Source organism: Gallus gallus, chromosome 11 (genome assembly GCF_016699485.2).
Source record: "Gallus gallus isolate bGalGal1 chromosome 11, bGalGal1.mat.broiler.GRCg7b, whole genome shotgun sequence".
Taxonomy (NCBI): Eukaryota; Metazoa; Chordata; class Aves; order Galliformes; family Phasianidae; genus Gallus; species Gallus gallus.
Genome location: NC_052542.1, coordinates 11685834 through 11701828, shown reverse-complemented (window position 1 = coordinate 11701828; position 15995 = coordinate 11685834). Strand labels below are relative to the sequence as shown.

At 39.1% G+C, this 15995-nt stretch overlaps 1 protein-coding gene across 3 annotated transcripts in view; it reads right to left on the bottom strand.

Annotated features, from left to right (window-relative positions):
- The window catches only part of CDH11 (cadherin 11), a 271884-nt gene that overhangs the window by 142373 nt on the left and 113516 nt on the right, over positions 1-15995 (bottom strand). For all 3 annotated transcript variants that reach the window (XM_046899483.1, XM_046899477.1, XM_046899481.1), the window contains exon 3: positions 14041-14106. The gene's annotated coding sequence lies outside the window, so the exon portion shown is untranslated. The remainder of the gene's footprint in view (positions 1-14040; positions 14107-15995) is intronic.

The following is a 15995-nucleotide window of genomic DNA, read 5'->3' as shown; positions in this document are numbered from 1 at the left end:
GTGACTTTTGGACAGCAGGTGGGTTTATGAAACAATCTCCTAACACCACCAGAAGCCAGTTGAGAGATTACAAGTGCCATAATCTGCTCTAACAGTCCTCCTTTAACTCCTGTGCGCTGAAATTCTAACCAGGGAATGAGATGGAGGTACGTCTTTATGTCTTTTAAATTGTTATTTGATTAAAAGTAAGCTGCTGCATCATCTGATACAATGCAGTTCTCATGCTGGGAAGTCGCGAACGTAAACTGTGCTCTATTAAACCCGTTAGCAGTCGTTAAAATGCAGAGCGCTGCTGGCACCTTTTAGAGCAACTACTAAAATATGCATCATGTGGGCACCTTAAATGAGTCATTTTTAAAAAGATTTATTTTTCAATCATTCTATAAACAAGAATAAATCAAAACAATTCAGTCTTTCACCCCACTGAGATAAAGTAAGTGCAAATGCTGTTTCAAAGTTAATTGGCTCTGAAATATTTAAGTCTGGGGAAAATAATTTTGAATGACAGAATTTTAGAAAAACATCTATATTTATTTCTATATCCATCATATTCCTTTACATTTGTAGCTCATGAGGCATAAAATTTTTTTAATAGGTTAGCACAACTACATGCAAATGCTAGGAAATGCATTATTCCTCATATGAAATCGGGTTAATATTTGTCCTTATTCTACTGCAGAAATAAAATGCACAGACATGAATAAAAACGAAATGTAAATGGTCTAAGTGTGGCTGGTGACAAAAATTAAAGCTTTGATCTACCGCAATTGAAATGGTTTTATCGAGGCTATTTTGGTTATGCTTGTGCGTGCTGCAGGAGCTAAGCAGCAACGAGTGAACTCATCTACCTCTTTGAAGCAACTTCTGTAGTAGTGCTTGTAATCACTGACCTCGATTGAGGTTGAAAAGCGATCTGAACTGTGCAGAACATAATGAACGTGGGGCTACATTTAGGGCCAAAAAAATGATCCAAGGGATGGAAGACCTCTGCTATGAGGACAGACTGAGAGACCTGGAACAGGCCGTTCAGCAAGGAGAAGGCTCTAGGGAAACCTGACAGCAGTACTTCAGTGTTCATAGGGGGGCTGTGAGAAGGAAGGAGACAGACTCTCGAGCAGGGTCTGCTGTGATAGGACAAGGGGAAATGGTTTCAAACTAAAAGAGAAGAGATTTAGACTGGATATAAGGAAGAAGTTCTTAACAATAAGGGTGGTGAGGCACGGGCACAGGTTGCCCAGAGAGGTGATGGAAGCCTCATCCTTGGAGACATTCACAGTCAGGCTCGACCAGGCTCTGAGCACCTGGTGGAACTGTAGGTGTCCCTCCCTGTTCAGTACAGTGTAGCTGGAATAGAAGACCTTTTAGAACCTCTTCCAACTCAAACTATTCCGTGATTCTATGATCCAAATAAGGCACTGGTGGAGTGCACAGAAGAGTGCAGTTCGGTTCCCCAAGGACAGGGTCTCCCACACACTGCATCCCCAGCTGCCACACATGCTGAGGTCACCAAGATCCGGCACCACCCAGCCCAAGTCCCCCTAGATCCCTGTTCCTAGACCTGCAGGTTGCAGCTGCCAGCTGGCAGAGAGCAATTTGCAGGGCTGTGGTTGCACGCTTAGTGCTCCAGCACCCAGAAAGCACCCTGCATTCTTTGTTTGCTTAATAAGAGCAGACAGTGAATGGCAGAGAAAATAAGGATAATTCTGCTGATATCTTTCTCTAAATTCTGTCACCTGCATTGCAATGAGCTGCAGACATTCGTGGCAGCTCTTCCGGACAGCCCTGGATTGCGCTGTCTGCTCTGTCTCTGGTGGCGGAGACAGGTTTCTTGCCTTCCTCCTTATGCTAATTAGAAGCATGCATGCTCTGCTGACCAGACTATGATTGAATACAAATTCTGCCTACATCCTTTCTATCAATCCCTGAGTGCTGTCTTTCTCTCCCTTTTCCCTTCCATCCCCAGTCACAAGATGCTTCAGGCAAAAGGCAAGAGCACTGTAATAAAATGACATCTCCAAACAGAGAGCTTTTTTTTCTCCAAGGCCCCTGGCTATCTTAGTTTCATTACATTTCTCAGGAGGGGGCATCACTCCCTGACAACTAACAACTGGCCCAAGAGACCTCCTAATTTAAAACAACAAACTAATTATTGTCACTTACTCTTTCCTGTAGCTTTTATCTTTATTTATTTTTTCCTGGAAGAAATATGTCAGCATATTTTTCATTTGAACTACTAATGGTCTGGGTTTTTTCCCCTTAAGTATGCTGAACTTTCTTCTAAGGGGAGGAAATCCATATTTTATCAATCAGTTTCAATTACCTACTGTATTTCACTCCATGGTGTTGAATTATGAGTTGGAAGGATGTCTTGATTAAAGACGTTACCAACATCCAGACATCTGAGAAACCAATCTTTCTGCTCGCATGACATGTTATACAGAATACTGGGAACTGACATTATGTTAAATTTCCTTTATTATGATTTCTTTTTAAAGTTCAAGCTACAGCTCTCTTTGTTAGATCACTGATACAAGCAATGAGGAGCTAGAGGCATTTATTTTAAGAGATTCTCTTATTTTTCAGTGTACTAAGGGAGATGCCAGGCCTGTTTAATGTCTGCACAGCTGTTTTCTACTGGAATGAAACCTACATTCATGACTGAGCCATGAGAAGTAGTAATTCTTGTCTTGCTACCAATTTTCCTTGCCTCCATACTAAGTTATTTACCAAAACTTGCTAACTTTTCCATCTTTAAATTGAGGTTTACAGTACCAAGCTTACTGGATGCAGTACTTCCAAGAACTGAAAGAATGTACGGAATAAAAGAAAAGGAATATATTTTTTAATTACCGTTACTGTATGTCATAAATATTCACTGAGATTCACCACACAGCTACAGCTGAGAAGTTGCTACTTCAGTTTCTCGGGTTTGGTTTGAAAAAGCAGAATATAAAAACAGAAGGTGAAGCCATAGATTAAATTAAGTTAATACAAGGTTTTAACTGTTATCTATATAGTCAGGATAGAATTTCTGACAGCATAAAGCTGCAGTCTCATGCCAATCCAATCTCCAGAATGCCACACACAGAAGCAACTTATGTTGTTTGGCTGTTGGGTATATATGATCTAACCATAAAATTACCAAAATAATTTGCCAACTTGATGGATTAATTCCAGAGATGTCGTTCATCCCACCCACCGAATGGACAGACTGAATGGACACAGCTCGAGATTACACTGAGAAAAATACTTTAACCAAAATCCAAAAATATTCCAATTAAAAAAAAAAAATCAACAGGAGGTGGTCTGCCATTTAAGCTGGGGAAAATTACTATCAAACCCAAGTTTCAGGAGACAAAAACTTGTCCCCCATGACAATAAAACATTGATATCATCTCACAAAATGATTAGCTTCGAAAAAGAAGGGAGAAAGAAGAAAATCTTGGGTTTCTAAACATCATAGGAAAATAAAAGAGAGATTGATCCAGTCTTTGCTGATCCCAACTACAGTCTCCAGGACAGCTATTGATCAGCTCCACAGCTATGGCTCTGCATAAACTAGTTTAGGGTAAGAAAAGGAGATGCCAGCAAGTCACCACCAGCACTCATTAGGGCTGATTTATTTATTTATGATCGCATATCAAGACTCCTGCCCTTTGATGTAGATCAGAGCTGCTTCTATAAGCAGATACTTAAAGGCAGACAAGCAGTAACTACTCGGCCTGAGAGCACTGGGTGAGCAGCTGGGCTTCACCAAACACGCTGCATTGGCAGCACAGAGCAGATTCCCTTCTGCTGTACTTTTACAACTGAGAATAAGAGGTTTTCAGCAGACGGAGGTGATATTTTGAAAGCTATTTGTAATCTTGATAATAGAAGTAAATAAATCTATAACAAATTGTTTTCCTCCCTATTTTCACTGAAGATCTGATAGGCACTAAAAGATCCACAACTAAATTCTCTCTCCTTTAACTGTGGAGTTTATTGAGAGTGAGAGAGCTCTTTGCTCTCTTGGGCTTTCCAGGAGAGCAATAAAGGGCTCATTTAAGTTTAAACGGGATGTAGAAGTCTTTAAAATTATTAATATTATTCTTCTTTATGAAGTGCAATTTTATCACCACATTTTTGTTCTTGTATCAGGAGACATTACCCCCAGGTGGTTCCACATTCCTCAATTAGGTTGTTTTCAATTGCCACACACCCATGGCACAGGGCTGAATTACCTTTCCCAGCATGGCACTATTTCTACATCCTTCAGCAGCAGCTCTGCAAAGAAGCCAGGGTGGGGGTGAAACACTTCGGCACATCACTCCATCAGTCACTGGGGAGTTGGGCTGGGGGGTGGTTTACAGAAAAAATGAGTTTTGGATATGAGGGGGAGATAAGGAATGTTATTTTAGGCCCAAGAACTTCAGATACAGAGAATTCGACAGGAATCTGGGGCTGACCACATGCAAGCCAGATGGCAGTAATTAAGCCAAGGCTTTCAGGCTGCCTTTGACTTCCACTGAATGCAGCTGGATGTAATATCTGTTGATTCCAGATAACACAAGGGCTGGCATTCACATCCCTACCTTTCTGCTCATTGTAGAGAGTATTTTAGCACAAGTAGTCCTAAGAGTGCGTATAACCTTATTATTTTTTACTATTATGTGGTAGAGAGGAACTTCATTGTCCTAAGTACCTTGGGGAGCTAGCAAGTCTCTGCCCCAGGCCACCTAGCTGTGCAGTGACGAGGGCATAACGTTCCCTTACTGCTGTTACAGCTTGGTGCAGACCTTGGTACCCAGGGAAAGGCAGCCCTGTGCTCCTGCCAGGGAACAATCCAGCACTGTAGGGCATGATCAAATTCAGATGTTGCTGGGTATGGTTTCTGAATGCCCCGGGGACTTTTTAGGACAAGCAAACCAGATTTCCCTCATGCATATTTGAAGTCTAAGTTGAACTGAAAGGCAAAGTGAAAAAAGACATAATGCAGTTGTTTACTTAAGATGTATGAGTGCAGGAAGTTACTTTATCATGTCCTAGATGGTGACATTGAATTCCCTAAGCTCCCAGCACATGTTTGCCTTGCCTTTGGTCTGTGTGATTTGGATATAAGCTAGTTGTCATTTATAACACATCCAGTTATCTGGCACACACCAAAATGATCTTTGACTTTTCTTTCCTCGTGGGGTTTGCTTTTGGCTCCTGACAGCATGACCTTGGGCACAGCTCCAACAAATAAATTTAAAATACTTAATGGCATAAGTTTAAATGGATCATGACTACAACTCTTGCAAGAGTACAATTAAGCAACTACTGCCTTTTCTTTTTGAAGGAGAATTATAATGTGGCTGTTGCTGATAAACAGCTCTGAAACACACTGAAAGTCATGTTGTTTATTTTATGCACATAGCTGAAACGGGACAGGCAACAGGAATAAGATTGAGAATCAGTGAAAAACAGAACATGTATCCCAGTCAGATCACTCATACTCAAAACTAAGAGATGCCCCTGAGAAAATTCAGTAGGACTGTTGCTGCTCATTTTCACTTGAAAGGCGTCTGGATTCTGGAGTTATGAGAAGTCCTATGATGCAGAAAGGAAGGCAGAACTAACTGCTGAATATTCAAAGAACTCCATGTACCCTTTTTCTGTCATTTCCTGAGGGCAGATCCTGCAAGATACTTAGCATCAACTCTTTTGGATGACACTTGCTCACCGTTTTCAAGCTTTATTAAATAAGTGAATAGAACACATAACATGCAGCAATTAATTACCCATTTAATGAACATGGTTATCAGTAAATATGGTATGAAAGCATCATTAGGTGACACCCTTATTTTTGCATATGCTTTAAAAGGAGGCGAGAACCGCTAGCTGGCATTTGAGAATGGCTTTACTTCCAGATTTATGTAGTCTAGGACGGAAAGAGAGTACGGGGAAAAGCCAAGAGGAAGACACAGAAATAAATAAATTCATATCACATAAGTCTTTATAATTTCCTGTAGCTCTATTTGCACACTTTCAGTTCATTACCATTCAACATATAAGCCTGCACAACTTCTACCACCTTCTATATGAAAGCTGTTTTCGAATATACTAAAAAAGAGAGATTTGAGAATCACAGCAAGGAAGAGAGGCAGAAAATTAAGATATTCGTTACCCAGGTTCTAAGGCTTTTCTTTGTGAGTTTACGATGTTTTCCACAAATAAGAGAAGCGCATTCACTCTGTGCATTCCCTCCGTCCTCTAGTAGTACTCATTCAATAAAGTCTTTGCAAGGTGAGATCCTATGTCACAGAGGAATCCTCCCCACCATTCTGGGCACAGGCTCCTCTATGCTCCCATCACAGGACACGGCCCTTTTGGGAGCAGAGCAGCTTATCCCACTAAAATGAGCAAAGTGGACTGATTTTGTGGTAAGCATCTGACAGCATTTTGAAACAATCTCCCCTCATTCTCTAACAAGCATCTAAAAATAACCTCTTGAGATTGACACATGGGAAAATCATTATGAACTGTAGCTGATGTGGAAAAATCAGCGTTTGAAATTGTGTCATTCAACAGATTAGGGCTATTTAGGTATTAGTTTTTAGCATAAAAGTACCTTAAGGTAAAAGGTTGGAACACGCTCAAAAAATAAGCCAAGGTAGGTCCTGTGGATTCAGAACAACCTGGAATTTTCAGGAATGCCCAGAAACAGCTTCAATCAGAATAACAAAAATCAAAACTACAAACAACTTAAAAAAAAACAACAACAACAAAACACACACACACACAAAAAAAAAACAACCAGGTAACAACATGAAAAGTATTTGGAAGAGAAAAATTCTCCCAATTCTCACTAAACGAAAATGATCTAAACATCTTTTAAATCACTCCATCAGAGCTAAATAAAGAAAAGGATATCTTATAAATAGTAACAAGACCTGTCAGGCATGCAACTCACTCTAACTGGTTGAAAAACAATTTCAAGAGCACTAAAAATGCATCGGTGGCAGAATCAGAATGTTATCTGATTCTATACTTTCTCTGATGAAGAACGAAAGACATAGAATCAAATAAAGGTTAAAATGAATGAAAGCCTGTGATGACCACAAATCAGTGTAGGTCTGCCCAAACCCCACATGCTTACACATTCCTATATGCTTTCAGAAAGTTTCTGCAAAGCACAATACCCACATTTTTTGTCACTGAGTTAGAGTTGCAAATAAGAAGCCAAATGCTGACCTTCTTCCTTGTTATTTGCAGAAGCAAATTGCAATTTGCAAAAGGTTTCTGATAACATTTGGTGTTAATTGGACTTTAAAATGTTGATCTTCCAAATCACAGTAATCTTAAAGACATGTGTGAATTATCTCAGCATGTAAGAGAGCAAAAGCTCAGATTGCAATGGACTTCTCAGAATCTAGGTTCTTTCAATATATTGCTGCCAGAGTGACTTACAATCCTTCACCTTTTTTCTTGCGTGAAAGTTAATAAAGCAAGTATATATGAAACAGAAATAGCTAACAGTTTTAGATGTTAAAAACATGAAAAAATACATTTTCTAACTAAGTCATTGAATTTTAGTTTTCAAAGAGAACCCAACTTTCAAATCCACAAGAGGATGGATACTTCGTTGTACAGAAACTGCCCTCCTTTATGATATACTAAGTATGTACAAATTTAACCACCGTAAGTTTAACATGCAGAAATCACCAGTCAGCCAGAAGCAGTTTTTGGATTGATATTCCCAACAGCAAATGAAAGATTTGCTACCCAGAATCTCACCCATTAGGAATTAACCAAGCCTACCTACGACCCAATTAGCACAATTTCATTGCAGAGAAATAACATGGCCTGTTTAGCTCTTTGCCCATTATAGTAGTTATGAAATCCAGATCAATTTTTTTTCTGCTTGAGAGAGCAGCACACTCCACTTTTGCTGATCTCTGCAGTGGTTTCCATTGTAGCAGAACTTTATCCGTCTTACCTATTCCTCTCAGTCTGTCCTGCTTCATTTCACTAGCTCTTAATCATCTTCCTCATTAAATATAACATTTGCATCATCATTTGGGAGACCCACATACATTTTTCCATGCTCCTTTACACTGTTTTTCACATCCCATTTCACAACTGTGCTCAAACGTCAACATTTATTTTCCTATATTTCACCACAATCTCTCTCATTTCAGCTTCTTTAAGATCCATCCCCTGCTGTTTGGGAGGCAAAAACTGCACATTTCCTATATACAATATTGTATGTCTCTAAAGCTGGATTTGCTAGATGACCAATCCAAATCAAAACAACAGTAAAAGTATATGTTAGAAGTAGAGTAGATTTGCATCTTCCCTGGACAGGCCCAGCCTGAATCCTCCCCCATCTAACCCACAGAAATTGCTGTTTGTTGCCACCCTTCACAGATCTGCCCGAGCACAGCTCTTGCTTTAGCCATGCTTACTGACACCAAATAACACTTCACTTTCTATACAGTCCTATTAATTTCTGCACAGCGTGACTGAGCTATTACTTTCAAGCTCCATAGGAAAGGTTCAAAAGATCTGATCTCTAAACTGCTATGTTCAGTCCAAGTTGTGCGATAGGAGAAAGAATAATGAGTCCACATTCCCAAAGATAAAAAAAAAATACATTAAAGACTCAAAATTTGAACCACATGAGCTAAAGAAATTTAGAAATCATGCACAAGTCGTACGATTCATTCTGGCAAGAAGTCTTTCTTAAATTTTAGTCTATAAGAGGATAATATCTGAAAACATCATTAAGGTTTCTGCAGATTTCCTGATTAGACACGTTAATGCAGAGCTCGGCAGATATCAAGCCTAAAAATCCTTTGAGATTCTGAACATCAAAGCCAGCTACAGTTTTCATAATGGAAAAATTAAAAATATATTTTATGTAACAGATGTAGTTCAGAATAAATATATTTAAAGTTGAATATTTTTTAAAATATTATGGGATAAACTCTGATTTTAATAGAAAAAGTGGAACAAAAACTGCTTCAAGTGCTATGGGGTTATGCACGTTTTCTTGTGAAATTACCACATATCTAAACCCCTTGAATCAGATTATCTCCCTGCTCTTTGAGGGGATGAGAGGCAAAGGCTGCTTATCCAGGCCCTTACAGCCACTGGGCAATGCCAGTAGGTGCTTGCAGGTATACAAAATAGGCTCAACGACACATTTGCCAAAGACATGGCAAATTATCCAGTGCTTGGCTCACAAGATTTGCTATGAGGCCTCAGCACTTGCATGCTGAGCCCAGTTCTAATAACCAAGTTCACAAAGAAAGATGATAAAGCATAGACTTGGAAGCACAACCTGTAAAGGGAAGGCTAAAGCCTGATTTATTCAGTCTATAAGCACATAAATGCAAACACACACAAAAGGAGAGTTGTTCCAACAAGCATGTAGAACAAGAACACTTCAAATTAAACTCACACACATTACTTAACAAACTTCTGTAGTTAACCTTCAGAACAATTCACAAAGAACCACAGGGATCCTTAGAAAAATTAAAGTAAATAAATTCTTAAACATGGAAAATCCACATTTCATACTGGGAGCCCTAAGACTCCTGCCATAAGCGAAACTATAGGAGGTAGCACAGCCATGTTTTGTGGTCTTACACTTTCTTCAGCCCACAGCATATCACACAAACACATCCACAGCTGTATATATCAGGACCTGATATATATCATAATATATATATCATAAACGTGTCTGTTTAGGCTTTTCCATACCATCTTATACAGGTTGTTAGGTTTAATTTAGATTAGCTAGCAGTATTTTCATACAAAGAAGATTGTCTCAGTGTTACTTCAGGAGTTGGATAAAAATAAGTCCACAATACTGTTCAGGTAATCAATACACACTAATAAATTTGATGTAATTAGCCACAGCTCAGATATAATAATCCTAGCACACTGTAATGTGATGTTAGCCATTATCAGAAATAGTCTAAGAAAACAAAACTGGTATTTCTAAGACCTTAGTATCAAAACCAGCATGTCCATACACAGAAGAAAACGAAAAGAACAGGCTGCCTACTAATAAAAGCTTGAATTTTATCCACTGAGAAAAAAAATAAATAAATCCAACAGCTATTAAAATGATGCAATTCTTCAACTATCCCCTAGGGCATACTCAAATTTAATGTGGATACCTGACCTAATGTACTGTACAGCTCTGCCAGGTTTAAATAGTGCAGCTTTCTCTCTTTGTAAGATGCTGCATGGGAAGCACTAAGCAAAGGCACCTCACACACAAATCAGGGGCATCTGAGGATGTTATGGCAACCAGAAAAGAAAAGTACCATTTGTCACATCTTAAGAAACACACTCTCTGCGTCCACTAATTTTTATCATGAACATCCACTACCTATTACATTCCAATCAATCAAAACTGTGCTTAGGAAATCACCAGGTTTTATTTGATGGTGAAAAAAGTCTGGCCTAAAGGAGTAATCGTATTTTCAGGTACCCGTCAAGCATCTGTGGGTTACTTCTGCAAGCATGATGCAAACGTTCAGCCACGATTAGGCTACCTGAGGCACCACATTTTGAAACAAACCACAGTAATATCAAAACCTTTCACACACTGTGTGTTAAACCCATGGCAAAGTACTCTAGCAGGCTTTAGAAAGGAGTCCTAGATTTCCATAAGTGTGCAACCATTACTTGTATAAACAATCATTCCAGTTGTGTGGGTCCACTTATTGTAAATGTACCTTCAAGAAGCCAGCTAAATATGTAATTGGTCTTTTGTACAAACAATTACTGTGATGTGTACACTGAAGAAGCTCTCTAAAAGACAGACAGTTAATAGAAATTACGGGAGCAAATATTGTGCACCAGGGTTTAAAAATGAGAATCTCAATTTAGAAATCCAAATGCCAATATGACTGTTCAGATACAAAGCAGGTTTATAACCGCAATACTCAACTTCAAAAACAGAACTCACAGTACTGCTTAAAATAAAGCAATAAAAGAGTCCCATATTAATAGTCCTTGTTGTCATTTGTATTCTGCTCATTTGTACAGCTCCATTTCACGTTGGCTTTTTTTGCACTTAGACCACGCTAATATCTTCATGGATTTGTTTATAACAACCTTTAAATCCTTTCCTTGTCATTATACTGCATAGCTGTTCCACTGTATATACACTCTTCACTTCGGTTCATTGCCTACACATCGATTATTTCACATTTCTCTATGTTAAACACTGAATAGTATTTTCCACTTAGTGGGCCAGCCATTTAAAAGATCCAAATCTATCTGAATAAAGTTGGTTGCTTTCCTCTTCCTTATTAGTTATACATTTAATTCTGACAGCATGAGCTAAAACATCAAAGTCAGTCACAGAGAGTTCAGTGTTTGTCAGAGAAGCGATCACAAACCCAACCTTCTGCTTGAATACTATCATTGCAGGCAGTAATATTCACAAATCGGTAATGCTGAAACTGCTGACTGAGTTCTCCATGCTGACTTTAAAAGACTTTGCACATCTCATGAGCGAGTGAGGTCGAGGTATTTCACGGCTACCCCGTGAAGGTTCTGCACACAGCTCTCGCTGTGCTTTGTTTCTTTTCTCCAACATTGGACCCTATCTGCAATAATTAAAATATTACTTATCACAACATTTTGGCCATAGAGAAAAAAAAAAGTCAACATGCCAAAAAAAACCTGCTGGTCGCTGGTAGCACTGTATGCTAACTCTGCAAATGCTGGGGCATTAAGATCGACTGGGGTGTAGATAGAAGCATATATCATTTGGCATATGCATCAAATAATACTGATGGACTGCTTCTGAGATGTCCGAGCATGATACTGAGGTCTAACTACCTTTCAACCTCCTATAGCTTTAATTTGCCTTCCAAAAAAACATGCTTGCTTTCTAATCTGTTTAGGCTCTTCAGAGTCCTAAAAGTGATGTGAATAAAGCCTGATCAGCTGTGTCTATTTTTTTTTTTTAAGTAATTGATGCTATATTTAAGCTGCAACACCTGGGTTTAATGTACTGACTACCATTTAAAGACCGATCTAAACATCATCCATCTATTTTTGGCCAGACTTTCAGTATCAACTGGTTGAATTTCACCTTTCACTGGTAAAGTCAAGGACACAATATTTTTACAGCCTCCCTTCTCTACTCCCACTTTCAGCAGCATTAAAATCAAAAGGAAGGACTAGGAGAGAAACAACTTAAAACAATTGTAAGATGCTCTGAGTAACCTGAATTTCTGTGGCTAGCTGACTTACTTGCTACAGATAAAATGCAGTAAATGTGTTCATAAAGAGAACCATCCTCAGGCTTTCCAGAATTTCAGACCCTGTTTGAAAACTTCTCAGTCACAGAGCAAAAATACCCACTTTTCTCACACAATGCCCATAAAAACATTTCTTCATCTGTAAGGGTTATTAGTGATGTCTCAAAACTCCAAGCTCCTTGGGTTCCTTCCTAGCCTTACTTACTAGCATTTGTCTAAATTGTGCAACAACTGCTGCCAATTCAGTTCTCAAGAAGACTTCAACGAGCCTCTCAGTATCACTTTACACATTATACTATTCTTTACTTTGCACCAAGGTATTTGCTTCCTTACTCAAAATTTGAATTAATTAGCAGTGGAGAAAAATAAGGTTTTTCCAGGAGCCTGATGACCACTTCATGACATTCCAACAAGAAATAATGCTTTCTGAGGTGAGGATTATCATGGTGTTGTGGGGTTAGGTTTTTTTGTATTTTTTTGTCTTCTGAAAGATGATTGACCACTGATAAACTAGATCAATAGCAATGTCTGACAGAAAGAATCCCACAGTGATAATGAATGCATGAAGTCCCTTCTTCACTTGGTACACAGGTTATTTTCACTGACAATGTTTACTATGCTTCTTTTTTAAATGCATTTCTAGATATAGATACCATCTACAAACCCAGTTGTTCATGCATGTGTTGCAGTTCATCACAGTAAGACTGAGAAATTCCAGTACTGTTGCTATACAACTTGGAAGCTAAAACTGAAGGACACAGAAACTTTCTCAAGTTTGCAATGGGAAGCTTGTGACTTACCTTCTCTTGGCTTTGCACCCTACTCTTCCTTTTCTTTGCCCTCCTCTGTTTTAACAAAAACCCTTCTGCTACTCTTACCATCCTTGCCATTTAGGTACTTCAATTACAGACAGATCACTCAGCTTCACCATTCCATTCTCACCATGGTACTGCGTGAGTCCATGACCAGGGTGCAACTTGCTTAACAACACAGAGGGAAAGACTAACTAAACTCCACTCTGCTAGGGCAGAACACCATTTCCAAATAAAAAATAATTTGTATTTTATTTATACTGCCACCCAGGCTGCCTACCGGGAACAGAGGTGGGAGGAAGGAATATTTTGCCAGTGATACAGGAAAATAGCAATTTGTATTTTAAAGCTGATGAATATTCACTCCTTGAGGTTATATGGCAGTTGGGTGAGTTTTCTTTTAGAGAAAAACAAAATCAAAAGACAATTTTCAAACTGAAAACACACGCCCACTGTGAATTACATTCACCTTGCAATACTCAAGAGAAAGCATTTCATTTTTTCAATTAATTTGACCTTTATCAAGAGCTAGCAGAGAAGAAACTCTCATGGAGCTAAGTACTTGGAGTCAGAGTAAGAAGCACTGTAGATCTGTACACAGTGTACTATACAAAGCGATGTTTATAAGATATTACTGTATACACTGTGGGACTGCTGCTAACTTACAAAGAAAAGTGTACACAGTTCTTGACCAAGCTGTTCACCAGAATCTTTATGCCCAAAAGCAAATGAGATACCTTCCAGTGCCAAGGAGAAGTGCTGAGTAAGCCGTCCCTGGGTGGAACCTGACCGTGCTCTCCAAGTCACATCTCTGTAGGCAGATAACCCCAACCATATTACACTCGCACAGACAAAGAGGCCAGATTTCCATTAGTTGCATATGTTTCAGTTTCAGCCACTCGTTAACTTTTTAGGAATGTCAGCTCTCAGGACCAACCTTTTTGGAAAATTAAGAGAACACACTGTCTACTCACGTTCACTGAGGGCGCACGCTCTGAAATAACTGAGCTTCCTTCCTCTGACAGCCCAGAAGTATCTACCTGAAAATCAAATTAAAAAAAGCCATTATTAGAAAATGAGAAATTCACCAGAAATTCAGATATTTTTCCCTAATTTAGAACTGCAACATGTATTACTGACTGAAGAAAAGAGAATGCCTAGAAGAGAAGCAGACCCATACCAGAATCAAACATCTGCATGTGAGAGAAAGCTGAAAAGCAACAGGTCATGCTTTCTGTGAGTTTACTGCCTTCCGTTCAGTCTTACATTAGATTTACTTCACCACAAATTGAGACTATGGGATTCTGCAGGATCAGCTCCTAACAGCAAATGTACAAAAGTATGTGCAACGCTGTGAGTACCATAGTTGCCAAGTCTTTTTGGCTATAAAGCCAAAATTGACTCATAAGCACTGCTATTCGCAGCCAAAAATAAGTGTGTATTGCCTTACATTTTCCTTTCCACATTTCTCATAGACATTTACATTTATATCAACACATAATGAGTAGAGGAAACACAAAGACATTTGAACAGAATTTTCTTTAGCTTGTCAAAAATGCCTTTTTCTCCCTTTTCCTCACATTAACATTAATTGGAGCTGGGCAGAAATCCTCACGTTAATAGGAATAAAAGTAGCACTAGTACATTACATTTAATTAGCATCTAAACTAAAGATCCTACACCCCACAAGCAATTTCCACCCGGGAAACGTTCTGTCTGACAAGCAAACGCAGCCAGCTCTGATGCGGTGCAGGGCAGCTTTTCCCAATGAACAAGAACAAAGGGGAGAGGACACAAATGCAGCCACAGGGGCACGGACCAGGTAAGTGGGTCAGACTAAGTAGGACAGCGGGACAAACACTGCTCTCCATACGGAAGCAGGCTTCCCTGTGAATAAAATCAAAACATTTGTCAGAGATAATTGAAATCATGTTTACTGCACGGATTCATAAATGTGAAATGTAGAGCTGCACAGGCACCATCCAATCGTGGCAGCATCATAATAAATCAAAAGACCACTAACTTGAAAGTCTTTTATGCTTTTTAGAATAACCCAAAGACGTATTCACAGCATTTGTTTCTTCTGGCCTCCTTTATGTTTCTCTGTTGTAGAATGCGTGCTGCCATCTATATTTAACAGCAAATGCAAAATACAGACAGCCTTACAGATCAGAGAGGCTAAAGTTTCTTCTTGCTCTTCTGATCCCCTTGGCTCATTCCAATGCCTCCGCCCCCTCCTGGCTCTTGTTTTCCTCATCTCCATGCTGTTCCATTTATCCTCCCTTCCTCCATCCCCTCAGTTCCCCATTGTTCCTTTCTCATCTTTCAGTCCCACCTTGTCTCATTCCTGCTTTTGTGTTCCAATATACTACATTAGAAGATACTAAAAAAAATCAAGAGCTCTTGCAAAGGCTGCTGTTTTCTAAAGTACCTCATCAGACACTGTGCTACTTTTATTTTAGAATTTTTTAGGACAAATCCAAGCAGCTGTTTTTTGGGGTTTTTTTTTTTGTTTGTTTGTTTTTCTTCTAATAGAAAGACTGTTAATCCAAAAATTGCCTAAGTAACAAAGCAGTACCCCTCCTTCCTATAGAAGAGGGACACTTGCAGCCCTGCTGATGGAAGAAAGACTAGTTCAAAACATCACAATTTTAACAGGAATTAATCACCTTTCCAATTCGGCTGTGCCTGTTAGTCACAGTCAGTAGTCAGAGTTATGGAACTACGGAGCTAATTTTCACTCTGGGTCAAAACTGAACAGGCTGGTTTTACCAGATCACAGTTCAAGCCAAATCCCAGAGAAATCATTTTTTTAAACGTGGTTCCTGTCCATCTGTGCTCATGGTTTGACTTAGTCTCCCACTCTAGTTCTTGATGAATGATGTCAGAATCTCCTGCTAGGCTCTCTTGGTTAAGAAAAGAGGATAGA